Source organism: Anastrepha obliqua, chromosome 6 (genome assembly GCF_027943255.1).
Source record: "Anastrepha obliqua isolate idAnaObli1 chromosome 6, idAnaObli1_1.0, whole genome shotgun sequence".
In the NCBI taxonomy this organism is placed as follows: Eukaryota; Metazoa; Arthropoda; class Insecta; order Diptera; family Tephritidae; genus Anastrepha; species Anastrepha obliqua.
The window spans coordinates 47,949,940-47,977,737 of NC_072897.1; the positions used below are offsets into that span (position 1 = coordinate 47,949,940).

Genomic DNA, 27,798 nt, shown 5'->3' on the forward strand with positions numbered 1-27,798 from the left:
CTTTTATGGTAGCTGCCGTCTGGATGCGACAGGAGTTATACTCACATTCAACGGGTTTCGGCATTATCGTAATACAGTGCACTCGCGATAACTCGAACTAATTAAAACAGGCGCTGTTCGATTTATCGAATTTGTTCGACTTATCAATTGAGTGTGCTATGTTAAAAAAAAAGTCATCATCAGATATCGATTTTTTTCAATTAAATTTATTTATTTATTTACATATGGATATGAACATGAATATGTTTAAAATAATTAATTCGTTTCAATATTTTTCATCAAATATTTGGCAGTCTTTGTGTCAGTTACACAAAAAAAGTCAGCTTTAACAGAAAAGTTAGGCCGAAAAGAAAGTTGTAATGTGTGTTTGTCTTTTCTTGCCTGCAGCAATGTTGAAGAGTGTTAACCTTTGCGGGGCTTACTTGTTCAGTTGTGGCCCACTGAATTACCTTATTGATAGAGCTAACTGCCCCCTCAGATGATATCCGCTCACATGTCTCAGTTGTGTTGTTAAACTCAGACTCAGAATCACTAGTTTCAATTATTACTTCTGTGTCGGTAAATTCGGCACCATCATTCCATTTGTTAACATCATAAAGCGTAAATTCGACCTGTAAATTATGTTTTTCATGTTATGTTCTTTCAAGATGAGTCCACTTATTGGGTAATTCTTTTTTCTTTGGGACAGAAACCATTTGTATAAAGCGGCTTTCATTTTAGGAAACTCAGAAGCTTTTAAAGTTCTCCTCTTCCCAGGACCCAAAAACGTGTTGTTTACTGCTTTTAAAATTGCCTTGTCTTTCTTTTTTATAAGACTTATGGTGGACTTGGCTACCCCATATTCCTTCGCTAGAGAAGTAACACTACATCCACGTTTAATTTTGTTAAGGACTTCAGCCCTCTCTTTTAATGTTAAACACTTCAACCTTTTACGATCCATTACTCACATGCACTGATACACTACAAATGACAAATTTAAAGCAATTTGGTCAATGCAAGATGTTGTTCCCAGAAAACTAACGGGATATTAACGTCGAAATATTCATATGGACAATACACTAGTATACATATAATTTATATACATATACTATTACATATGTATGTATGTACAAAATGTACATGTTTGAAAAGAATGTGTGTACAAATAAATTTGTTTTTTTGTTCGAGTTATAGCGCTTTAATATTGTTCGAGTTACAAACTAGTCAATAGGGAAAAAAATGTGTTCGAGTTAGCACGTCGTTCGACTTAGCGGCTATTCGAGTTACCGCGAGTGCACTGTATATCAATAACGTAGAGTGCGGTTCAATGATATTGTTATATTTGGCATCGGCAACTCATTGTGTTGTGCATATTCGTAGAGAAAGTAAGGAAAAAATGTGAGAAAAAGATATTTGTTTCTTCTTTTTTAAGTAACAGTCAGTAACAATTAATTTATGATTATAGGAAGCGCAAATGGTCACTGGACTCATTCCACTCTATCTTATAGCCAAAGGGTCGGCAGTCAGTGCAGCCTTAAGGCTTTCTAATCTATTCCATCTCAAAGAAGGCAATCTTATGGAACATGTAAGAATTCTGGCTTCAAACCTGAATTCTCCGTGCCTGACAGTCCACGACAAGATCGAAAGGAGACTACAATTCTCCAAGAAGTTCAAAGTGTAGTGACCGCTCAGCGTGGATAAACAACAAAATATCCGTAAACCGACAGTCGGTCCTATGTCACCGAAATGACCCGGATTTATATCCGGCCAATGACTGTCACTCCAGCAGCATTCCCCTTATGTAAGTATGGGGAATGTTTATGAATACGGAATGCGCGTTCACCTACGCACACATCGGTGGGGATGGGGAGAGCGACGAAGTTGTCCTGGGTAAATTCCGCGAAGCAGGCCCAATTAGCTTTGTTAAAATTACTGTATGATCGGTGATTCGCGGAAGCGGAGTCGGCAGGTCTCTCAATCGCTACGATAATGGGCAAGAGGTCTGAAGCAAGCGATAGCATAGGTCGCCAGGTTCTGCAATTGTTATAAATGGCGAGCTGTTAGAATCTCCCACTATCCTGGAGTGGGCGGCGGCGCTCATTGTTTAGAATGTCGAGTCGTCTATTTGGAGTGCCAAAAGCTGTCCCCTACGATCGTATTACTGTCGTAACACGTGGTGTGAGGGACACGTGTCTTGTTGTTGCGGCCTGATGATGGTGTGCGGCCGCGCCTCGGGGAGCGGTTGTGGGTGCAGGGCTCTACAGCAGGGGGCAACGTGGTCAATTGCCCCCTGACGGGTGGTGCGCAGGCCAGAGCATCTCCGAAAGTAGCAGCAGCCATTGCAAGAATTGCACTTGACTAACTCATTGCATGCATATCTGCCATCTGTGTTTTGATACCTATTTTAATATCAACTCTCTCCTTAGGCATAGCTTTGTGGAGACACGCCGCGGAATTTCCTAAAACCACCCTTCGTTGCTTTCCTAATCTCCTTGCTATAATTAGTTAGAATACTTACATATACTCAAAAACAAATCCAGTGGTGGGCTCCAATTTATGATTCTATGCTAAGGCAACATTCTTCTCATTTTTTCTTAGTATACTACATTTTTCTTGGAAAGCTATCTTTTATGCAGCGAACAAGTACCGCTGTTATCGGTGTTTGATAAAACTATTCCTCATTTCCTCATAAAATTCATTTACATGTGAGTAGTGTCAGTAAGAGCTGAACTCGTATTGAGCGCAGATAATATCGTTTATTTTCACGCTACTCAACTTTACATTAAGATACAATTCAGTCCTAGAGAAGATGCGTTGATATGCACGGACTCATTGCCAGACTTATTTAAAAACTTCAGCGCTATCCATACTAAAGTGTCATCAACATTTATGTTCCAAAGCAATTAATTTATTTCTGAAATCAATAAGAAGTTGTTGTTGTTGTAGCAGTACCTTTGCCCTGTCAGTGTTGCCTAATCACCGGTCGTCTTCGTCTAGCCCATCTAACGGTAGGCCCAGGAAACTAGCTGTTTCAACGGTCCAGAGGTAGAGGGGTGTTAGATGAGTGGGTTTAATGGGACATGTGAAAAGATGGTTAGTGTCGTACGGGGTGCCTTCACATGCTGGACATATGTTTAGTATGTCGGGGTCGTTTCTGGATAAGTAGGAGTTTAACCTGCTACAATATCCAGAACGTAATTGGAGCTCTTCGTCTGCGATTGGTGGTGGTTGGACTCAGATAACGGCATTCGGGGGTCGGGAGCTAAAGAAGGTGGTGAGAATCTCCCGATGAATGTCGTTTATGGCCTGTCTGTACTCTGTCCGATCCAGTAGATGTCTGTTTGTTTTGTCTAAGATCTCGGCCGCGTAGTTGAGGAAATGCATCCTGATGTGCCTGGGAGGTGGCTCAGGCTCGAGCAGGTGTCTGCATGGGTGAGACCTGCGGTAACACCTTAGCAGAAACTGCTTACTGAGCAATTTTTTATGCTCCTTAAAAGGCAGCATAAGGACCTCATCATCTAGGTGTTGTATTGGTGGCATCAAAAGACATCCCGCGGTCCTTAATGCAGTGTTTTGGCAGGTCTGAAGCTTCGTCCACTGCGAATCACTGGTTCCAGGCGACCAGACAGGCGCAGCATAGTTTAGAACCGGTCGGCCTATTGCTTTAAAAGTCGACAGCAACATTTCCTTGTCTTTGCCCCAAGTGCTCCCGGCGAGTGACTTGAGAACCTTGTTGCGATTCTGTACTTCAGTTGCAATAGAGGATGTATGCCCTGAGAAGGAGAGCAAGCTGTCAAAGGTAACTCCCAACATTTTGGGGTTTTCAACCGTCGGAATTGGTATATTATCGACTTTCACCTTGAGTTGTAGCTTGACCTCCTCCACACTGCGATACACCTTGCTTTATTTTCCTCTGTTTAGATGTTTGGTCTCGAAATATCAGCGACGAATGCCGACCACTCAATAGTTCGCGGTCGACCTCTTCAGACCTGGCGTGAGTGTCGACAGTAAAATGTCATCTAGTAGCGTGGCGTGGCTGACTGTATCGAAAGCCTTTTTTAGATCTAACGCTACTAGGACAGTCCTCTCGCAGGGGCGGTGTTGGTTGAGGCCGCGGTTTACCTGGGTGTTACCATGCTGGTGTGAGGCTGGGGTCAGGTGTTTCGTAAAGAGTGGGAGTAGAAGGGCCTCAAGAGTCTTCACTATTGGGGAAAGAAGAGTTATCGGGCAATAAGGCTCCCCTTGGTTGGCGGGTTTCCCAGACTTCAGTAGTGAGACCACTCTCCCTGCTTTCCACTTGTCAGTGGCCAAGGACAGATTGAAGACCTTTGTGAGAAACCCTACTCCCACTGGTCCCAGGTGCTTCAACATCAGCGCGTTCAGTCCGTCAGGGCCAATGGCTTTTGATGATTTTGATTTGTTGATGGCCCCCTGAACCTCGTCACTGGAGGAAGTAAGTGGCGCACTGTCGTCTATCAGTTTGTGCTGCCTTCTGGAGGCACGACGCTTGGTTCTGTCGGCCGGAGGATGCAGTGTAAAAAGTCGGCTAAAATAGCTCGCGTGTCACTTCGGGTCCGACGAAGTGCAACCGTTGAAGGTGATGGCCACCTTGTCATTGTGCTTCGTCGGGTTCGACAGGGATCTACCGGTGGACCAGAGCTTACTCACACCACCGGTGAGACTGCAGGTCTTCAGATGCTTAACCATTTGGTCCGCTTATGTTGATCTACCAGTTGCCGGATCTTCAAATTGAGATCCCTTATGCGGGGATCCCCGGGATCGACCTGGCGTAGGCTGGGAAATTAGGACGAATGTCCTTGGACCTTCCAGCAGAGATGAAGCGAGTCGCAACAGCTGTGAGTACCTTACGGAATGGGCGTTCCCCTGCGTGCACATCGGTGGGAATGGGGCGAGCGGCGCAGATGTCTTCAGTGAATTCCGTGAAGCCGGCCCAATTAGCTTTTTTAAAGTTAAAATAGGATCGATAATTCGCGGAAAGCATAGGTCGCCACGTTATGCTATTTATCAGACCCGCGCTAGCTATTGTTATGTCAAGCGAGCTGCTGCAATTGCCCAATACTCTGGTGGGGGCGTCGTCGTTCACAGTGCTGAATGTCGAATCGTCTATCCATATATATTTATATATATATAATTGGCGCGTACACCCTTTTTGGTGTTTGGCCGAGCTCCTCCTCCTATTTGTGGTGTGCGTCTTGATGTTATTCCACAAGTGGAGGGAGCTACAGTTTCAAGCCGACTCCGAACGGCAGATATTTTTATGAGGAGCTTTTTCATGGCGGAAATACACTCGGAGATTTGCCATTGCCTGCCGAGGGGCGACCGCTATTAGAAAAATGTTTTTCTTAATTTTGGTGTTTTCACCGAGATTCGAACCGACATTCTCTCTGTGAATTCCGAATGGTAGTCGCGCACCAACCAATTCGTCTATCTGCTCTGCCAATATATAGTTGTCCCCTACGATCGTTTGGCAGGCTTGAATGGCAAAGATCGTGGCGCACATTGAAGTCACCTACAACCAATCGGTTTTCTCTCTTGATGAGCGCACCAATATCTGAGTGTATCCTGCCGGGCAGCAGGTGACAGGGGGTATGTAAATATTATAGATTTCGAGCTCCGCATCGCATGACCGGACAGCTATCCCTTGACATTCTAAGGTGCTATCCCTGCGGTCGATGCCTTCATCGATGAGACGATACTGCACTGTATGGTGGACTATGAACGCTAAGCCTCCACCGTGGTCTCGCTCGCGATCCTTTTTGTGCACGTTGTAGCCGTCCTTGGTGATAAGGGGGAGCTAGCGTGCAGTTTTGTCTCTTGGACCGCTGCTATCGTGATATCGTGTCGGCTCATGAAGTCGACTATCTCGTCAATCTTACTCGTAAGTCCGTTGCAGTTCAGTTGTAAGAGTTTAAAACTTCTCGGGGGTGTGATCGTAACTGAGGGACGCGTGGTATTGTCTGCATTGGCCCTGCTGTGCGTACGGCAAAAGTTGTTGTGGCCTGATGTTGACGGGCGGCCGCGCCCCAGGGGGCGGTTGCGGGTGCAGAGCTCAGCAGCAGGAGGAAACGAAGTCGCATTGAGTTGTGTTGCGCCGTTGGGGCATTGTTGGTTGCGGCAGTTTGAAGTGCCGGGACTGAGGACGGTAGCGCCGTTGCGCAGGGGCCGCCTGATGACGGGAGCAACTCGTGGCCACATACCTTGTGGACCACTCCCTATGAGTCTTAAGGCCTGAACAGGTCTTAAGATGGCACCACCCGTTGCACTTATTGCACCTAACCGAGGTGGAGTTCGGGTGGAGCCGTTTTTGGCAGATGCAGCAGTAAAATACCTCTGGTCCAGGATTGGGTTCGACGCCAGCCCTGAAGAGAAGTCTTCGGAGCAAACGTGCTGGAAGGGATTGCTCCTGTGACGAGAGATTGGGGGTGGGATACGATACACTAGACAGGGCTAGTTTACTTTGGCGCCAGCCCTTGGTCAGGAAAAACCCGGCTCGTTCCGGTAACGTAGAACCGGCTGCCAAGGGAATGAATAAGCAATTGTTCTCACTGACTACTTATCTTCTTTTTAATCGGTATATCCATGCTGAATGTTCGCGATTACATACAAACGTTTTGATCTTAGCCGTACGGATATCAAGGTCTTATTATTAACGATGTCATTAAATTTGTGTCTGTTTCTCGCTGCCACTGTTAGTTCTCCGATTATTTTGAGACCTGTCCACTCCTTGATGTAGTTGAGCCACGTCATTTTCTTCCTACAGATTCCTCTTTGTCCTTCAAATTTTCCTTGTATCAACAGTTTTAAAATATTGTTGTATGTCCGAAATAAGCGAGTTTTCCTAGTGGCTTGCATTCTATTTAGCCTTTTGTCATTTGATATTTTGTCAGTCCAGCTTATTCTGATAATTTTTTTATAGCACCACATATCGAAGGCTTCTAATCGGTGTATGCTTATGATTATTAACGCCTAGACTTCGCATCCATATAAGAGTGTTGACCATACATAACATTTTAAAAAATATTGTCTTTAATTTAATTGGTATGTTCCGGCGTGTCAGTATATTTTTAATCTCCATGACGGCCGCTCTAGTCATTTCTATTCTGCCTCTGCCACGGTCCCATTGGTCATTCAGCCATACTCCTAGATATTTGAAGTTCTTTACTCGCTAGATTGTTATACCCCTATGGTTAGTCTCAAATAGGAATAGTCTCTGTTGCTTTTATTAACAACAAAAAATTAGGTTTTATCAATATTTAGATTTAGCCCGAAGTCTTTACTGTGTTTTTCCACTTTGTTTATAATTGTTTGTTAGTAGGGTTGTATCATCTGTGTAGCGTATGTTATTTATATATATCCCATTAACGGTTTAATTCAGCAGAAAAGCATAGCTTAGATAAAGTAAAATCAAGTTCAATAGTATTCGAGATCTCATGTGAGTTCATGAAGAGAGCGAGCAATAGGAGCATTGCAGGCATAATTTGTTCTGTCCCTTTTCAAATGGACCGGATATGTAATTCGTAAAGACCTGGAAGGGACCGAAAAGTTAATCATTTCTAGAAGAGAGGAACAGTCAATCTTCCCCTTTGATAATATTATTAAACAACTGAATGAAGAAAATTTTAGTGGGTATATAGCGCAAGCGAAGAATCAGAAATCAAAAATTCAGTTGGATATATCAAAACCGATCAGTTTTTGGAAAAACATTTTGATGGGGAAAAGGGGTGTTTCGTAACCTTAGGTGGATAGAAGTAGAAAGATTTAGTTTTAACACAAAAGTCTATAAAGCGTAGCGGTCGAATGAGTTTGGCGTAGACCCAATTCATAAAACAAACACCCAACACACAAACACAAAACACCAACACCTTTATAAATCCATTATAATAGACGTACTTGTATACAGAAGAATATTCGGCTTACAATGACGAGTAGTGTCTGAAAACGATCCGAATCACTCGTTCAAGTGTTGCTTAGAAGAACATATGTAATATCGATGTTTTAACTAAAAAAACTACATATGCCTATTCAAATCATAAATAAAACTTTTTCAAAGCATAATCAAATCGTAAAGAAAAAATTGTAAAACATAAATGATAAGTGGGACCTATTTTCTTATTTCAGCATAATACTCAGTTCGCTGATATATTTTCTTTATACGCCTTTTTCTTAAAATTGAAGTCAAAAGTATAAGTACGAAAAATGAATATTACCAGGATAACTATAAAATTAAATACTTTTTTCAAAAATTTCGTGTAGGGGATGGTAAACGATCGCAAGACTGAGGGAAACGGTCCCGATACCATTAGGACCACGTCATCGGCGTATGCTACTACCTTAACCCCACCCTTATTTAGCATTGTCAAAACTTCGTCAGTAGCAACTAGCCAAAGTATTGGCGAAAGGACACCACACTGCGGCGGCCCCCTATGAACGAATCTAGTGACTTTAGCCCTTCTTGAGACCGCATTAACTGCCCTGCAGCCAAGCAGGGGCGAGAACCAGAGATGGATAGGTCTTTCCACCTCTTGTCTATATAACGCAGTGGCAATTGACTTCGCCCTAACGCACCCTCTATATCTATGAATGGCAAAGTGAATTATTTGCCCTCCAGATATTTTTCCACAATCCCTACAACATCGTGTAAGGCTGTTTCCGTGGATTTCCCCTGTTATCGGAGATGATAATCAATCAATCTTTCTAACATCTTTAGGATAAATGAGGTAAGACTTATAGGCCTGAAGTCTTGGTCGAATCGTGAGCTCTACCTGCCTTGGGTATGAAACCAACCCTCCTTTTATTCTAGTTGGCGGGGACTTGATTAAGAGTGATACACACCATGTAGATTTCTTGCAGCACAGGAACCACCAAAGTATTTTTTTTTGAAGCATCACAGGCAAGATATCGGCACAGGAGATTTAAATATATTGTTGACTGCCAAGGAGATTTTGTCAACAGACAGGATAGATTTCAGGGAAACATCGAGTAACCCTACCTGTCTACTCGTGTGGACAATGTCACATGTAGAATTTTCCGGAAAATTAGTATTTACCAGGATAGTCAAGGATTCTGATGCAGATTCAGCCCACTTTCCATCTTCTCTTTTTACAAGGCTTCTGCCGGAGTGGTCCTTCGAAAGGTTCTTGCTTAGTCTGGCAGAATCCTTCACGGTTTCAATGGATTCGCAGTACTCCTTCCAAGAATTACGTTTCGCATATATAATAGCTTTTTGTGTTTATTCAAAACTGAAAGTTTTTAATTTGGTAGCATTCATTAAAAACCTTCCAACCTCCTCTTTAAAGTCGATCAGCGTCTTTTCCATCAGGGAGGAAAGTCTTTCCTGCTAAAAGATACCGAATAAACCTTTTTAAAAGCAGTCTGACAGAACCACTCTAAGTATTCCACGTGCTTGTCTAGTTGATCGGTAGATGAAATGAAAAATTTACACTTGTTCAATATCTTGGTGAAAAGCCCATTGAACAGAGACCAGTCTGTTCTTTTAGGGTTCCTGTGGGGAGAAATGGTTCCCCGTGCGAAATTAATTTCGAAGAGGTTCAGCTTGTGATCCGAAAAATAATTTCTCTAAAAAACCTTTCAATTATTCACTCTAATGGCAGTCGAAAGAGAGATTTCATGAACCTTCTCCCAACCGCTTGATGTTTCCGATGCTGAGAATACAAACGTGGGGGTGTTGCCCTTGTTTCAAATAAGAAAACTACGGCTAATTATGAAATCAAAAAGGGACACACTTCGATCATTTATCTCGCTGCTTCCTGAAATGGTGTTTCGCATATGCGTTACAGCCAATGAGGATGGCCTCATTTCGAAATGTGAATAAGTTCACCAAATTCCCCACCTCCTCAGAAGAAGCTGCCTTTTCATGGAGCATGTATGCAGAAACCAAATACTAGCAACGTACACTAGATGGTTCTATCCGGACCACTACTACACCTACAGGGACTTTACGGATATGAGCAGCGGAGCTGTGGAGCTTATTTTCTAAGGTTCCTGCAACTTGATCACACACCGATTGTCCATAGAAACCTCAGGGTTTTGTAATATGAGGCAGTGGAGAATCTTCGGACCCTCCAGGTTCAGCTTGGGCAGCCAAGTGCGGGCTCTGAGTTTCCTAGAAATCTCCGAAGCAAAGATGAGCTTAAGCGAAAGACCGTTGTTGTTGTTGTAGCAGCATAATACACCCTGTCAGTCCAATGTAGTTACCGGTCTAGAGTGCAGAGCTCTAGAACAGGGAACGTGACTAACGTGTCCAATCTCGGGTGGTGCGTAAGCCAGAGCACCTCCGAAAATGGCACCAGCCATTGCAGGAATGGCATTTGGTTGATGTCAGATTCCGAGGTACCGTGGTGTGACTCACGGAACAGACAGTGCGGGGATCCAAGAGCAGCTGGTTTGACCCCTCAATTGGGTTGGAGCAGGAGGGTTGGTGTATGTGTATGGTGGGGGAGCTGTGTTGCTCTGGTGAGCTCCTGGTAAGCGTTAAGGTTTGGTTTGAGGTGGCGGATAGTTGTAGAGTACCTCCACTTCACTTTCAAACTTCTTTCGAATTCTTCAAATATATTTTTAATACTCAAACTCAAATTATGTAAACCATTCCAATCCACTCTACTCTTCAATTTCAATGACATAATTCTTTTCATTTCAACTTACTCTACTTTAATGACATAATTCTTTTCATTTCAATTTCAATGACAAAAGTTCTTTTCCTTTTTTTTGAAACCCGAAACATAAGTAAACACATGGCACACACCAAATACATTTTTTTGTCATATGATACCCCACTCCAAAGCAAAGCCATAGCTCACTGTGAAGTAAGTTAACCTGAACAAAATTTAAGTCAACCTAAGCAGAATTTCATTTGTATAGTATTTTAAGTGTTTACAACTTTGTTATTGATTTTTACTTGTAACAATGTTTGATTGTAATTATGTATATTTTATTGATGACAAGGCAAAAAGAAAGTATAAAAATAAAGCCATTCTATCAGAAAGCAGCTCAGTCTCAACCTGATAGTTGGAAGGCAGTTATTTGCCCTAACTGAAAAAAAATCTTTTTTATTTACAAAGGAATCTTTAGTCGGCAGGTTTGCCCTAAAGCTCTTCCATAAAAATAATAACACTTATACTTTGACGATCCTGCCTTTCACCTTTACATGGCGATCCTGAAATAAATCATTTTACATGGCGATCCTGCGGACGATCCTAAACGCTAAATAAATCATTAGTAAAAATGGCTGTCTGGTAAGGAAAGAAATACAAATTAGAAAAGAGTGAAAACTTCGACGAATACATAAAGGAATTGGGTGTCGGTATGGTTCTATGCAAAATGGGTAACAGTATCAGCCCCACCGTTGAACTGAAGAAGGATGGTGATAATTACTCTTTCACCACTACCTCAACCTTCAAGACAACCACGGTCAACTTCAAGCTAGGCGAGGAATTCGATGAAGAGACACTTGATGGTCGCAAAGTGAAGAGCGTCTTCACTCTGGATGGCAACAAATTGGTGGAAGAACAGAAGGGTGACAAACCATCGACCATTATTCGTGAATTCACTAACTCCGAGCTAGTGACTACTCTCACCCTCAACGACGTGAAGTCCGTCAGAGTCTACAAGGCTGTATAAATGCGCAGTGCGCTACATGCGAAGTTCAAAACAACAGTAACAAAAAGCTAAAGTAATTTAAAATAAAAAATGCCACTTCTTGCAGTAAACTAATGATTGAAAAACTAACTATCATACAGCATACATTGTACTTTATATAACTACATATACATATTAAGGTGGTCCAAAAATGCATGGGAAAAAATTTATATTAAAATTTTTATGCTGCCGCCCCCCATAATGGTAAAGAATGAAAAATAAAGACCCGTATTTTTTTTTTTTTTAATCAGACCATATTTAATGGTGCCGCCGGGGCTTTGAAATATCCCATGTATTTTGCATGTGAAAAAAATACTTTTTCGTAGATTTCATGTAAAAACCTGGAAAATGAATATATTTTAACCGGATACCTCAGTTTCTCTTCATAATTGGTCAGAGAATAACAACCAATTATGAAATAATTAATTTTTTTGTATTAACTATTTTTTATAGAACCCCAAAAAGCCCCCATAAAACGAAAATCTAAGAAAAAATCGACAAACAATATTTTATATTACTTTTATGAAAATAGTTAATACAAAAAAAATTAATTATTTCATAATTGGTTGTTATTCCCTGACCAATTATGAAGAGAAAATGAGGTATCCGGTTAAAATATATTCATTTTCCAGGTTTTTACATGAAATCTACGAAAAAGTATTTTTTTCCCATGCAAAATACATGGGATATTTCAAAGCCTCGGCGGCACCATTAAATATGGTCTGATTAAAAAAAAAAAAAATACGGGTCTTTTTATTTTTCATTCTTTACTATTTTGGGGGGCGGCAGCATACAAATTTTTTTTTGGACCACCCTAATACATATATATATATTTTGGATTGTGAATATCCCAATTTTGTTTATGACTGATTATTTGCTGATTAATGCATAAAATAATGTAATTAAAAGTATGAAGTTGTTATTAGGTAACAATTAACTATTTTTATGTGATTAGGCGGCTAATTAAAGTGAAATAATTCTCAATATTATTAACGACGCGTACCAAATTGTTCACACATGCTATGATAAATATTGTTGAATAGAGATTTTTCGCTAATGCATTTAAATATATTAACATTTAATTTACAATTTTTATCATTGACAAATATTTAAGCACAAAACCGGCATAAGAACAAATGTGACTTTTTGCATTCAGTTAAATAAACATAAAATTGAATTGACTTTTTGCATTCAGTTAAATAAACATAAAATTGAATATTCGTGCACCTTAATGAAAATAAAAAAAAAGTGTAGATTAGACTTAGATTAGGATTAGACTTGATTTGTCAGACTATGATTTCGAAATAGTCTACAAGCAAGGCAAAATGAATACAAATGCCGATGCATTATCACGAATAAAGATAGACTCAGACATACTAAAAAAAAAATGATACCAACGAATTGTGATGACAATAATAAAATGTTTGTAATAACAAGGGGAATGTCTGCCAAAAATAACACCAGGGTAGACAAGGAGAACTACAACTCTCATTCGAAGTCAGGTCAACTTCACATTTGGGAATGTACGTCCATAGCCGATATAAGAAATATAAAAAGATTAAAACTCGTATACGAAGAAAAAATGAAAGGATCCGAAATACAGATAAATAAAAAAGGGGATATAATAGTCCGATATAGTGAGGAGCCTCTGAAATACGTTTCAATCATGGCGAAACTATCATCAATAGCGACTAAAAGAAATATAGAAAAGCTAGCGCTAGCAAAAGATAATTTATTAAGAGAAATGAATATTGAAAATTTTAAGAATGCATTCAACAAGTTACAAAGTGAAAGATTAGAACAAAAATAAAGACCCTTAAGAATAATTTTATATAAAGCCCCAAAACAAATTAATGACGAAGAAATTATAAAAAATTTTATCTTTGAGTATCACAATTCAGCACTAGGAGGACACCTGGGTATAAGAAAAACTATCTTAAAATTAAAACAAAAATACATATGGAAGAACATGAGAAAAATGATAAAACGATATATAAACAGTTGTAAAGAATGTACTCGAAACAAACAGACAAAGTACATAAAAGAAAAAATGACAATAACGGACACACCTAGTACAAGCTTTGAAAATTTAAGCATAGATACAGTAGGACCATTGATTATATCAAATGGTTTCCGATATATTTTAAAGGTACAATGCGAACTGACAAAATACGTAATCTTATTCCCAATGAAAACTAGAGTCGCAAAGACACTAGTAGAACAGGTAATACTAAAATACGGACTTTTTAAAACATTAAAATCTGATCGAGGTACAGAGTTTGCAAATGAATTAATGAAAAATATATGCGAAATACTAAATATAAAGCAGACCTTTTCAGCACCCTATCACCATCAGACAATAACAGTTGAAAGGAGTCACAGAGTCCTAAATGAATTTCTGTTACACTTCGTGGAAAATCACGAATGGGACCAATGGCTACCTTATTTTGCATTTGCTTTTAATACCACACCGAACATAGAGACGGAATTTTCACCGTACGAGTTAATATACGGAAAACTTCCACGCTTACCAACTGACATAATCGAAGACAATAAACCAGTATATAAATTAAACAATTATGCAAATGAGATGAAACTTAGACTAAAAGAGTCACTATTTAGGGCACAAGAGCTGATAAAACTAACAAAACAAAAGAGAAAAGAACTATATGACAAGAACAGTAACACATCAGAATTAAAAGTAGGTGACTGGGTATTTGTAAAACTAGAAACTAGAAGAAAACAGCAAAGTCCATATCATGGCCCTTATCTCATAGTGGAGCGTAAAGGAGTCAATTCTGTATTACAAATTAACAATAAGCTTAAGGAATATCATAATAATACCCTTAAGAAATACAAAATCATCTAGAATATTAATATAATAGGACTATGAATAAGTTCGTGCGGTTTTACAACAGATGGCGTAACTTGATTATTATTCCATCGATCCACATTTCCAAACATTCATTGGAGAGCTACTGTCGTAAGGCACAAACGTCAGTATAAGTTTTTTATTTGAAGCGTAAACAACAATATTTTTACCACACTTGAAAATGTCGAATTTCGTGCCAAATAATGTGTTTTTGCGGGGAATTCTTCTTCATTATTTTAATATGAAGAAAAAAGCAGCCGAAAGTCATCGTATCTTGGTGGAAGTTTATGGTGAGCATGCTCTAGCTGAGCGAACGTGCCAGAAGTGGTTTGCACGCTTTAAAAGTGGTGATTTTGGCTTGGAAGACGAAGAACGCGAGGGTGCGCCGCCAAAGTTCATGGATACCGAATTGAAGGAATTGCTCGATCAAGATCCGGCTCAAACGCAAGAAGAGGTTGCAAAAACTTTGGGAGTTGATCAATCAACCATTTCCAAACGTTTAAAAGCCATGGGAATGATCCGAAAGGTAGGCCATTGGGTGCCGTATGAATTGAAGCCAAGAGACGTTGAACGCCGTTTTATGGCATGCGAACAACTGCTTCAACGGCACAAAAGAAAGGGTTTTTTGCATCGAATTGTGACTGGCGATGAAAAGTGGGTCCATTACGACAATCCAAAACGTCGGGCAACGTATGGATACCCTGGCCATGCTTCAACATCGACGTCGGCGCAGAATATTCATGGCCTGAAGGTTATGCTGTGTATCTGGTGGGACCAGCTGGGTGTTGTGTATTATGAGCTACTGAAACCGAATGAAACGATTACGGGGGATGTCTACCGACGACAATTGATGCGTTTGAGCCGAGCACTGCGAGAAAAACGGCCGCAATACGCCGATAGACACGACAAAGTTATTTTGCAACATGACAATGCTCGGCCACATGTTGCACAAGTGGTCAAAACATACTTAGAAACGCTCAAATGGGATGTCCTACCCCACCCGCCGTATAGTCCAGACCTTGCGCCATCCGATTACTATCTCTTCCGATCGATGCAACATGGCCTGGCTGACCAGCACTTCCGTAATTACGATGAAGTCAAAAAATGGATCGATTCGTGGATTGCGGCAAAACCGACCGAATTTTTCACAAAGGGAATCCGTGAATTGCCAGAAAGATGGGAAAAAGTAGTAGTAAGCGATGGACAATACTTTGAATATTAAATTTGTAACCATTTTACGTCAATAAAGTTTCAAATTTCGAAAAAAACCGCACGAACTTATTCATAGTCCTATTATCATATTAAATAAATTTAAGAAAAATTTACTATAAAACATAGAATTAAAAATAGATTTAGATATACTAAGAAACTTTTAAAGTCATAAAATTATTTTTATTGAAAACTACTGAACTTGCAAAATTTAAACAAATTTTTTAGCACAGTAATTTTCAATCTTAACCATAGGGGTGTAGAGTACCTCCACTTCACTTTCAAACTTCTTTCGAATTCTTTAAATATATTTTTAATACTCAAACTCAAATTATGTAAACCATTCCAATCCACTCTACTCTTCAATTTCAATGACATAATTCTTTTCATTTCAATTTCAATGACAAAAGTTATTTTCCTTTTTTTTGAAACCCGAAACATAAGTAAACACATGGCACACACCAAATACATTTTTTTGTCATATGATACCCCACTCCAAAGCAAAGCCATAGCTCACTGTGAAGTAAGTTAACCTGAACAAAATTGAAGTCAACCTAAGCAGAATTTCATTTGTATAGTATTTTAAGTGTTTACAACTTTGTTATTGATTTTTACTTGTAACAATGTTTGATTGTAATTATGTATATTTTATTGATGACAAGGCAAAAAGAAAGTATAAAAATAAAGCCATTCTATCAGAAAGCAGCTCAGTCTCAACCTGATAGTTGGAAGGCAGTTATTTGCCCTAACTGAAAAAAAAATCTTTTTTTTACAAAGGAATCTTTAGTCGGCAGGTTTGCCCTAAAGCTCTTCCATAAAAATAATAACACTTATACTATGACGATCCTGCCTTTCACCTTTACATGGCGATCCTGAAATAAATCATTTTACATAGTACTGTCAACACGGTAGACGATGTTGTAGCCGTAAGGGCTGGGGACGCCAGACGGCAGGAGCAACACGTGGCCACATACCGTGTGGACCACTCCCTGTGCGTCTTACATTAGATTCTTTATGAGATTTGCACTTCGACCTCATGGTCTTTTGTGCCCTCTACTCATCATAGTACCTCATCCACATTCTGTTCCCTTATTAAACTCTGGATAGAGCTGGGTCACAGTTGGCCGGGATCTCTCACCCTTCTCCGCACTATAGCGCTACATTTAAGAAGAAGGTGCAATGGATTCTCCTGAGGTTGGTCGAAGAAACGACAAGAGTCCGTAGACCAAATCCCGATCATGAGCAGATGACTTCGCAGTCTGCAGCGAGTGAGAATGCCCGTGAGGAAGCAATTGTGCATTCCTATATGATTTAGTTTCTTGATACCCTCAAGGACTAGTGAAGATTTGATCTGACATGACATAAAAATGTCCTACATCTCCGCTTGGAAGATGCTTGGATAACTACCCATTGGCACAGAGCGCTCGGTTTTGGGGCCGTAGGTTCCAGCCCCTATACCTTCTGGGATCTTCGAGCCATCTGTGTACCAGTACGGGATACACTCCTGGAATTTCTTTTCAAATGCAGTTTAATTCTGAACTTCTTTTCGAATTTGATCACCTTAGTTTTATAATCTCTGGGTAGCTGGGTAAGTGAGAGCTGTAGCCTTAGCGCTTCCATGTTTTAGATGACATCACTTTTTCTCTCCCGAAGCCTTCACTTGTAATATTCATCAGAGTACGCTTTGCCGACTTTACCAGACCCTGTTCCTCATGTGGGAGTACGGTGCTGTTATCACCCGACAAATATACCGAAGCCATTACGATGTCTGTGCGGGTCCCGTCCACAAGCAGCTGTGTCTGTATCGCAACCTGATCCCGGTTCAAGAATTCTGTAATGAAAAAATATTTAATGTTTCAATTTAACACTACGCATGCTCTAGGTCTCTCTCCTGAAAGATCCCAAATTACCTTATTGTTTTTGTTATTGAGGCCCCTTACGTGGCCTCTGTAGGCCCACGGGTCTTGAGCCAGTATTATGCCCAGATCTCTCGAAGCAGACCATCGTGCCATGACAGCTGACGTCGCTCGTCTGAGAGCCTCAACTCGCTCTTGCCCCTTTTGCCCAGCTCGAGCTTATCTGGGTCCAGTTCTTCCAGGAGTTCTAGTGTGGTGGGGATGTAGGCCGTCCCAGTAACTTGCCTGGGTTGGGCTGGTCCAGTGACTTGCCTAGACTGTGTCGGCTCAGTGACTTGCCTGGGTTCCCCATTAGGCGGGACTTTCACCATAGTTGGTATGGTATACGCAAGGACCGTTTTGGCTGACGGATCGCTATCCTCGTCCGTAACCATTTGTTCCGGCTGGGCTTCCTTGTCTCCGCTAGACTTCTGCCTCCATGGTCTAATGATGATAGAGCTGAACCGGTAATTCAGTCTGAAGCCCATCCTTTTTACGGTTCCGTACGAGTCCCCTTCAAGGCTTAGGTTAAGCCCGAGCCGTGCATTCTCGACGCCGCTGCTAAGAATGCGTCATACTTCGGTTCTCAAGTCGCCGTTCTGGGCTTTCAGCAGTTTAGTCCATATTCTGCAGATATGTCTGCGCCCCTCGGCTGGTACACCGTGGCATTGTGCATAGGGGGTATATAATCCCCCTTTTTCGTGTTAAAAAGCTGACCTTTCAACACCGTGAGCTTGGGTGCCACGCCTGTTAATAACTCCGCGATCTTCTCATCCTTACACAAGTAGTTGATTCGGCCTGACACAAAAGGCCAGCGGGTGAGTCCATTCTTTAAAGACTTCATCCATTATAGCCTCCTGTAGCACAATTAGGTCGTCCTGCCCTAGCGTCTCCGCAAGATAGTTCTTGGGCAGCACTGCCAAACACGAATTCCTTTGAGAGTGTCCGAGCTTGTTCGCTGGCCATTATTATCCAGGGATAAAAATCGATTTTTTTTTTGCATGTTATTGTAGTAAAACGTTTCAAAAATACCGTGTTAAAATTTTAAGTCAATCCGAGCAAAACTTTTTAAGTTATAGAGCATAAAGCCGAGCCGCCTCAAACATCTGCCGAGACGCAGCAGTTGCGCGCGTAGTCCGTTACAAACGTATACCTGCGTGCGGACTCAGGAATACTTTTGTATCCGTCTATTGCTCCAAAAATATTTCTAGTACATTCTTTTGTATTCAATAACAGCTGCTGATGCTTCAAACTATGTATTATACCTATATAACAACTGTAAATCTCAAAGGGAGCAGAGAGAAGCATCAGTTTGTCGTGCGACGCTGACTTGAACGGTTGCGACGCTGTTACTTTTCTTTAGTATTGTAGATTTTTGTAAATAGTTTTATTAAAATGCCGAGATTATCTAAAGTAACTAGAAAAGATCAACGTAAAAGAATTCGTTTAGACAGACCAAAAAAACGACCGAATCCGTATAAAAGACAGGAAGGTGATTTAGACACTAGCGGTGCGTCGGCGAAAAAAATTAAAGTTAACACAATTAATAGCGTACCGGAAGACACTGAAAAACATTACCGAATCATAGATTTTTTGTTGGTATTTAATACATTATCTACGCTAGTTCAGTGTAAACAGTGCGGCAAAGATCTCTCTTTCAAGTGTTGTAAGAAAGAAGGACTTGGTTTTGAAATCCAATTGAAGTGTGATTCGTGTTCGCCACGCTATGTGACCTCGTGCGAAAAAATTGGACGATCATACGAGATAAATAGTCGATTTATTTTCGTTATGCGATCATTAGGTATCGCACAAGCTGGATGTAATAAGTTCTGTGGTCTTATGGATCTAACATGCAATTTTTTATCCAAACCTAGTTACTTGGAAGCTATGCAAAAAATTTGTGACAGCGTAAAAACCACTGCTGCACACAGTTCCTTTATTTTGCAACTCAAGAAGAAAAACGTGCAACTTTTAAGAATACACAATCTGACAGCTTGACCGTTTCCGGAGACGGAACTTGGATGAAGCAAGGATTTAGCTCATTATTCGGCGTAACATCAATGATCGGCTATTGGACTGGCAAAGTAATATAATTGATATTTTTGTGAGTAGTCTATATTGCAACCTTTGCAAACTATGGCAAAACAAATTAAATACTTGTGAATTCGAAAGTTGGCACGAAGAGCATGTTGAAAACAACGAATGCCAAGCTAATCATACGGGACCTTCAGGTAACATGGAAACAGCTGCACTAATTGAGATGTTTTCTCGTTCAGAAGAACTTTACGAAGCGAAAATCGAAAATTACATCGGCGACGGTGACACTAAATCCTACGGTAACTTAGTGAAAGCGAAACCTTATGGTGAAAATTTTACAATTAACAAAAAAGAGTGCGTTGGCCACGTCCAGAAGCGGATGGGAGCGCGTTTACGCGATATTGTAAACAAAACAGTTGAGGAAAAAGAGGTAAAAACAGGTAAAAACGCTGGAAAGAAAAGAAGGAGTAAAATGCTTGGTGGTAAAGGCAAACTAACGGCTAAAGTTATTGATAATTTAAGCCGTTATTACGGATTGGCGATTAGGAACAACTGTGATTCCGTAGAAAAAATGAAAACCGCTATCTGGGCCACTTACTACCATCAGCAATCAACAGATGAAAATCCGCAACATGACAAATGTCCGGCCGGAGCGGATTCTTGGTGTGGTTACCAAAAGGCTTTGGCCGAAGGAAAACCATTTAAACATGAATACACCCCACTGCCAGAAGATGTTTTGAACGCAATAAAACCAATTTACGTAGATTTGAGTAAAGACGAACTTTTAGAGAGATGCCTGGGTGGTTTTACTCAAAACACTAACGAGAGTTTAAATCAGCTTATATGGAGTATTGCTCCGAAAAAACTCTCTGGCAGTACAAGTATCGTTCAACTGGCAGCTCTGGTAGCTGCATGCACCTTTAATGAAGGCACAGGTGCTTTGCTGCAGTTTATGTATGACATGGGGATTAGCATTGGGCCAAGCGCTCACGAATATGCGAGAAGAGTGGACCAAACTCGCATCGAAAGATCTGACCAAAAATGCCACCAACAGACTAAGGAGGGCAGGATAGCTCGTAGACTTGCTAAAAAAGATGCTGAAGACAATGACAAAGCTAGTGGAAACATACTCTATGGTGCTGGAATCGACGACTCCGTGTAAGTAGAGAGAAAAAAGTATTTTCTTGACGTTTTCATAACTTAAAACTTTAAACGCGGTTTTCTCGAACCTTTTTTTTAAGTGCGTAGTCATTGGCATTTGAAAACTACTCAACCGATCCTTTTGAAATTTTGCACACATATTTTACATATAAAAAACCTCCCCCCAACGTTTTTTTTCGCCATTTTTTTTATATTAAGGTGGTTTTACACCTACAAAATGGCGGCATTTTTTCGTCAAAAATCACTTTTTACTTCAAACGACTACCAAATGGCTGAAAATGAAAATAAATCGTCAAAATAAACGTTGGGGGGAAGTTTAACTCATACTTTAACTAAATTATTCGATTTTTTTGATTTCAGATGATTCTACGCTGAGATATGCTGACTACTGCAAAATGTATTTTTGAAAAGACGTCAACGTAAATGTGCTCTCAATCGCTCATTTTGCAATATTTTTACATGAAAACTTTATCAAATATTCTTGAAATGTTACTTTATAATATGCAACAACTTTTAATAAACTGACTTGAACCGTTTCGCTACAATAAATTCATGAAAAAAGTGTTTTTTTTTAGCGTTTATCCCTTACCCCCCCTTAATCATCCTCACAGGCATTTTTTATTGTTCATCTTGTTCGTACGACCGCTTGCTTGACAAGGCAAGCTCGGCAGTCTATAATTTTTATGTGGATCTCCATGGGTCCGCCAGGCCAGCGCCCCCTAATCTTATCGAATTCTCACATAGTTCTCTAACGTGATTTTTGTTCGGGAAACATTAGAGAACTGCATCCGAACTCCAATGTCGTCTTATTGATGCCGCAGGGACAAAACTTGAAAGTGGTGAGGTCTAGGGTGTCCAGGCATCCAAAAACTGTCAAATGATTGTAGGTGACAACTTCTGGTAAAGCTGATAAATGATTCGATATTTATAGCAGTAGCCGACGACGTCCCTACTAATTGTTAGCGCTGGTCTGATCAATAGCTTAACTGTTTGCATGACTTCTCCTCAAATATGAAGAGACGGTATCAATAAAACGGTCCGCGGATGACATATGGCAAAAATAAATTTTTTGTTTTTTGGTAGGACTGTTATATGCTTACATGGCAAATTTCAGCGTGATATGTCACATAGTTTGTTTTCTGTGCTACTGTAAACAAGTCAAGCTCGAGTGTGTTCTTCGAATTTAACGATGGAAATTCAAATTGAACAAAGAATTTGTTTGAAATTTTGTTATTCCAACAAAATTTCGGCTTCAGACTCTGATCTATCTCGTGCACGTGTTTTCCAGTGGTACAAATCGTTCAAAGAGGGCCGTACATCGGTTGAAAACTTGCCTCATGAACGTCGTCCAGCAACATCAGTAAACGACGAAAACATCGGAAAAGTAAAGGAAATTGTGCTTGAAAATCGCACAAATCGCAAAATCGGTTAACGCTGAATATTATTTAGACGTTTTAAAGCGTTTGCGCGAGAACACTCGTCTTAAAAGGAAGGAATTGTGGGACAACAAGTCATGGTTCTTGCTTCACGATAATACACCAGCTCACACATCACGTCTTGTTCGCGATTATTTGAACAAAAATAATGTTAATATCGTTCCGCAAGCACCGTATTCGCCTGATATGGCTCCATGTGACTTTTTCCTGTTGCCCAAGCTCAAGTTGCCGCTCCGTGGAAAACATTTTGAGACAATTGAAGTCATAAAAGAGAATTCGAAGAACACACTCGAGCTTGACTTGTTAACAGTAGCACAGAAAACAAACTATGTGACATATCACGCTGAAATTTGCCATGTAAGCTTATAACAGTCCTATCAAAAAAAAAAAAAATAATTTTTGCCATATGTCATCCGCGGACCGTTTTATTGATACCGTCTCGTTCATATTTGAGTAGAAGTTATAAGCGCTTCTATATTTACTTTGGTAAAGTCGATGGAGTACACTTCGCAGAATTCTCTGAGCACATGTTTGCCCCTTTTCCCATTCCACCGATGTGTGAGACGGTGTATTACAAAATGTGGTCGCTGCTGCTCGCTTAATTTCTGTTGGTAGACTTAAGCACATTCGTCCTCATTTACCAGCGTAGGCAGCCATTTCTCGCAGGCAGGGATTCTCGACTAAAAGAATAGGCATTAATTCTTCCTTTTAAGGAGTACAACAACAAGAACTGCAAGAAACTGTACGAGCGCGACCACCGATGCCAGGCTGATCACGGGGATCCTTGGCTAGAAAAATAGGCATCACCCCTGGAGACATTTGTTTGAGCCTGAGCCACCTCGCACGCACGTCAGGAGACATCTCTTTAACTACACAGACGAGTTCCAAGACAAAATACAATTACAACTACAGTATGCAGACAAACACTAAACAACATTCATCGGGAGATCTTTACCACTTCTAGAACTCCCGACCCGTGAATGCCATTATGGGAGTCCAATCACCACCTAATTGCTATTGAAGAGGTTCAGCTACTTCGCGAGACCCGCGTAACTTTGGTCGAATTGCGTTCTGTATATTGTAGTATGTTAAACTTCTACCTATCCAGAATCGACCCCGACATGCCCAATATATGTTCAGCATGTGAAAGCACACCGCACGATACTAACCATCTATTCACATGCCTTATAAAACCTACTCACCTAACCTCTCCTTTTCGACCCAACCTGTTGAAAGATTCGACAGCTGGTAAATCAGTACAATGTGACTTAATGGGCCGAGAACTTGAATACGTGTAACTTCACCTCTGATGTTAGAAAGGTCTCTAGTCGACTGTAAGGTCTCTGTCAAACTCGCCGAGGCACAATTCCCGAAGGGGTGCGTGAGATATTTTCGCCGACAATCCACATCTTTCATTTATCAGATCCAAGTATCGTGTTACTAGAATGGCTTGTATTCGAAAGTGAACGACTATCTTTCCAGCCTTTCTCTCTTCTTCCCTGCTAAGGATCCCCAACTATCCCTCTCTAAATCCTCGCTGCCCTACTTATTAGCTTATCGAAGGAGGTTAAATTACAGCTAAAGGTTAAAGCCAACGACGCACAAATATCGATTGTAAGCAACCCCAAACTATTGAGTCACAGCTAAAGGTGAAAGTCGACGACACACCAAAACCGACTCTAAATAACCCCAAACTATTGGATGTGACTTTCACTAATTCCCATTCGGTCGCCTGGCACCACTAGTGATTCGCAGTGGAGGAAGCTCCAAGCTTGTGAGAATATTGCCATCAGGACACCGAGGGAATGCCTCTTGAACAAGCAATTCCTGCTTGGTATTAATATTGTAATAGGCCTATCCTTGGCGACGACGACCGCTGCTTACACCGTGCTGGCTGGGCTTGATGAATCGCCACAACAACAGCAATTTGAATGACTTTTGAGCACACATAGAAAATGCCTGGAACGCAATAGTACACGAAAAATACGCGACTCTTGAGAAAAGTTTGTTATGGCGATGTGATGCCGTCATTGAAAGCAAAGGATTTCTAACTAAATATTTAGTTTTTCTTCCGTAATTTGCTCTTATTTTCGTTTAAACATACATATGATACTCTCAAAATTGCTAAATTCGTGACAAGCTCTAACTTGTACTTCTTGCATATACATAAATGAGTTTTATGATTAAAGGAGGAATATATCAGACACCAATTATAGCGCTACATATTCCCTACTTAGTAAGCAACTTTTCAAGACAAATTTTAACAATAATTTAGTTTTTTAAGAAGTTAAACTATAGTGAGAATTTTGTTCTGGTGTAGAGTGCGTAATTCGTGACGAACTCTGTATATATTGAGGTGAGAGCTGACAGTAATACGGTTGATGTACGATATCCGTCTGTTACCAGAACAGTTATAATGTCGTTGCAGTAGTTCACTAAACCCGAAATATGTGACTTTTTATGTCCGTTGGCGTGTTCCTTGAGGCGAGCATCCTATTTATAACTATGTCATTTAAGACTTTGTTGCTCCATACTATTCTCATAATTTTTAATAGTATTTGTATAATTGTATATTTAAATTATTCAGTATTTCTGAATATATCATTCTCAACTGCAGAGTAATTTGTTTGGTAACATGCCCACGTATAAAATGCCGGTGGCGCTTACTGGGGATTCCTTTGACACTCGTCAATAGCATTTCGGGATCAAATCTCTAAGCAGAGTAGAATAAGGCTAGGGGTGCCGCAGGTTTGAGTCCTTTCTCCCTTATATTTCGAAGCTTCCTCAAACATTCGAGGGAGCTAGTTCCTTTGATCTTATACTCCTTACTGCAAAGAACCTCCTACTAAATCCACGTCGACCTAGTAACGACCTGAATGAAGGAGATCGGCAATACTGCTGTTTCCGTGGCGCCGCAACTTAATGGCGGATTCTTATAGAACTCGACAAAAGAAAACGAAATGAATGAGTAAAATTTTTCGATATCTCGCTTAGTTTTCGAGATATATAAATAAAAAAAATAATAATAATAATATTTTCTTCAGTTTCGATAGAATAACCCTCATCAGTCCAACTCCGGCTACACAATCCACAGTATTTTTGCTAGAACTCCTTATCGCGTGGGCGGCCTTTGGCCGCGCTTCAAAAAAATAACCCTCATCAGTCCAACGCCGGCTACGCAATCCACCGTATTTTTGCGTAGTACTTCCTTTTGCGTAGGCCGCCTTCGGCCGCGCTTCAAAAAAATAGCCCTCATCAGTCCAACTCCGGCTACGCAATCCACAGTATTTTTGCGTAGAACTCCTTTCCGTGTTAAAACCATTGAACCCAAAATTAAAACATCATATGCGTGTATGTAGTAAGGAGGCACAATAACCCCCATCCCCAACATTAACACTAAACTTAAATACTTTATTTTTGTTCATATTTTTGTTTCATTTGCAGGCATCCGGCAACACCATACTGTTGTCATTCCAATCTTCTTCTTATTCGCGTTTAAAATTGGAAAGTGACTGTATGGACAAATGCATTTGCATTTTATTTTAATAAAAATAATTCGAATATAAGGATAAAAATAAGTAAAAACACGCGTGTGAGTGTATATTTCGTGAATTTTAGTGAGTGTTAAAAAATATATAGTGTAATGTGGCAAATTATAGTGAAGTTCCAAAGGGCATTTTGAAGGCATATAATTATGAAAGTATTATTTCCCGAATAGTTTGGAGTTATAAAGAGTGTTCCTTAACACCTCACTACATTTCCACCAAGTTTCATTAATAAAGACATAATAGTTTGCCAAAAATTGCCCAATATACATTATTGTAAATTGCAGCCTTTTTTTTATTCAATATCTCGAAAACTAAGCGAGATATCAAAAAAATTTACTCCTTCATTTCGTTTTCTTTTGTCGAGTTCTATAAGAATCCGCCATAAGATTGCGGCGCCACGGAAACAGCAGAATCCCCTGGAGATCAAATTGCCACTTATGGTTGGAGAAACGTTGCCGGCGAGATTTAAACAAAGACCGGCCGGTGCTCTATGCAGGACCCTTCTGTTCGTCTGGAACTAGTAATATGCGGTGGATCACTCTCCAGACCTGCCAAGATATTGCAATCTGATGCCTCCCATTCAACACCTACACAGTTAGGTTGTTTTAGCTTGTTTGTTAGCTAGCTGTTTAGTTGTAGTTTTAGCAGTAATAGAGGCCCCGTCAGGTTAGGGTATATCACCGGTCATCTTCGTCTGGCTCATCTAAAGGTATGCCCAGGAAACATGCTGTTTCGACGGGTTGGGTCCAGAGGAAGAGGGGAATAGGTTTTAAAGAGCATGTGAATGACTTGTGTCGACTGATATATATCATCTAGTAGCGTGGAATGGCTGACTGGGTCGATAGCCTTCTTCAGGTCCAACGCTACTAGGTCAGTCCTCTCGCAGGGGCGGTTTTGGTTAAGCCCGCGGTTTATCTGGGCGTTTATGGGGGTGAGTGGACTGTTGGTGCTATGCACTCGTCGGAAACCGTGCTGATGTGGGGCTGGGGCCAGGTGTTTCGTGAAGAGTGGGAGTAGAACGGCTTCAAGTGTCTTCACTACTGGGGAAAGGAGAGGTATCGGACGATAAGACTCCCCTTGGTTGGCGGGTCTCCCAGGCTTCAGTAGTGAGACCACTCTCCCTGCTTTCCACTTGTCAGGGATGATGAGAGTGGCCAAGGACAGATTAAATTCCCTTGTGAGAAATCCTACTCCCACTGGTCCCAGGTGCTTCAACATCAGCGTATCAGAGCTTCACAGTGCTGAATGTCGAATCGTCTATTTGCCCTGCCAATAATTGTCCCCTACGATCGTTTGGCAGGTTTGAATGGCAAAGATCGTTGCGCACATTGAAGTCACCTATAACCAATCGGTTTTCACCTCTGACGAGCGCACCTATATTAGGGTGATATCCTGCTGGGCAGCGATTGACAGGGGGTATGTAAGCATTATAAGCAGCTATACCTTGACATTCTAAGGTGCTGTCCCTGCGGTCGATACCTTCGTCGATCAGACGATACTGCACTGTGTGGTGGAGTATAAACGCTAAGCCACCACCATTGTCTCGCTCGCGATCGTGTCTGTGCACGTTATAGCCATCCCTGGTGATCAGGGAGGACCTAGCATGCAGCTCGGTTTCCTGGACCGTAGCTATTGGGATACTGTTTCGACTCATGAAGTCAACTATCTTGTCGACCTTACTCGTGAGTCCGTTGCAGTTATATTGAAGAAGCTTAAAGCTTCTTGGTAAGGTAGTAGTAACACGGGTGGTGAGGGACACGTGGGGTTGCCTATGTTGGGTCTGCTGTGCATTCCGCTGTAGTTGTTGCTGCCTGATGATGGTGGACGCGTTGCCCGACGTTTTGGATTGTCGTAATGGACCCACTTTTCATCGCCAGTCACAATTCGATGCAAAAAACCCTTTCTTTTGTGCCGTTGAAGCAGTTGTTCGCATGCCATAAAACGGCGTTCAACGTCTCTTGGCTTCAATTCATACGGCACCCAAT

At 40.8% G+C, this 27,798-nt stretch overlaps 1 protein-coding gene and 1 pseudogene across 3 annotated transcripts in view; both read left to right on the forward strand.

Annotated features, from left to right (window-relative positions):
- Positions 1-27,798, forward strand: part of LOC129250012 (probable serine/threonine-protein kinase nek3) — a 175,530-nt gene that overhangs the window by 23,299 nt on the left and 124,433 nt on the right. The window lies entirely within an intron of this gene.
- LOC129250013 (probable fatty acid-binding protein) lies at positions 11,242-11,715 on the forward strand (annotated as a pseudogene).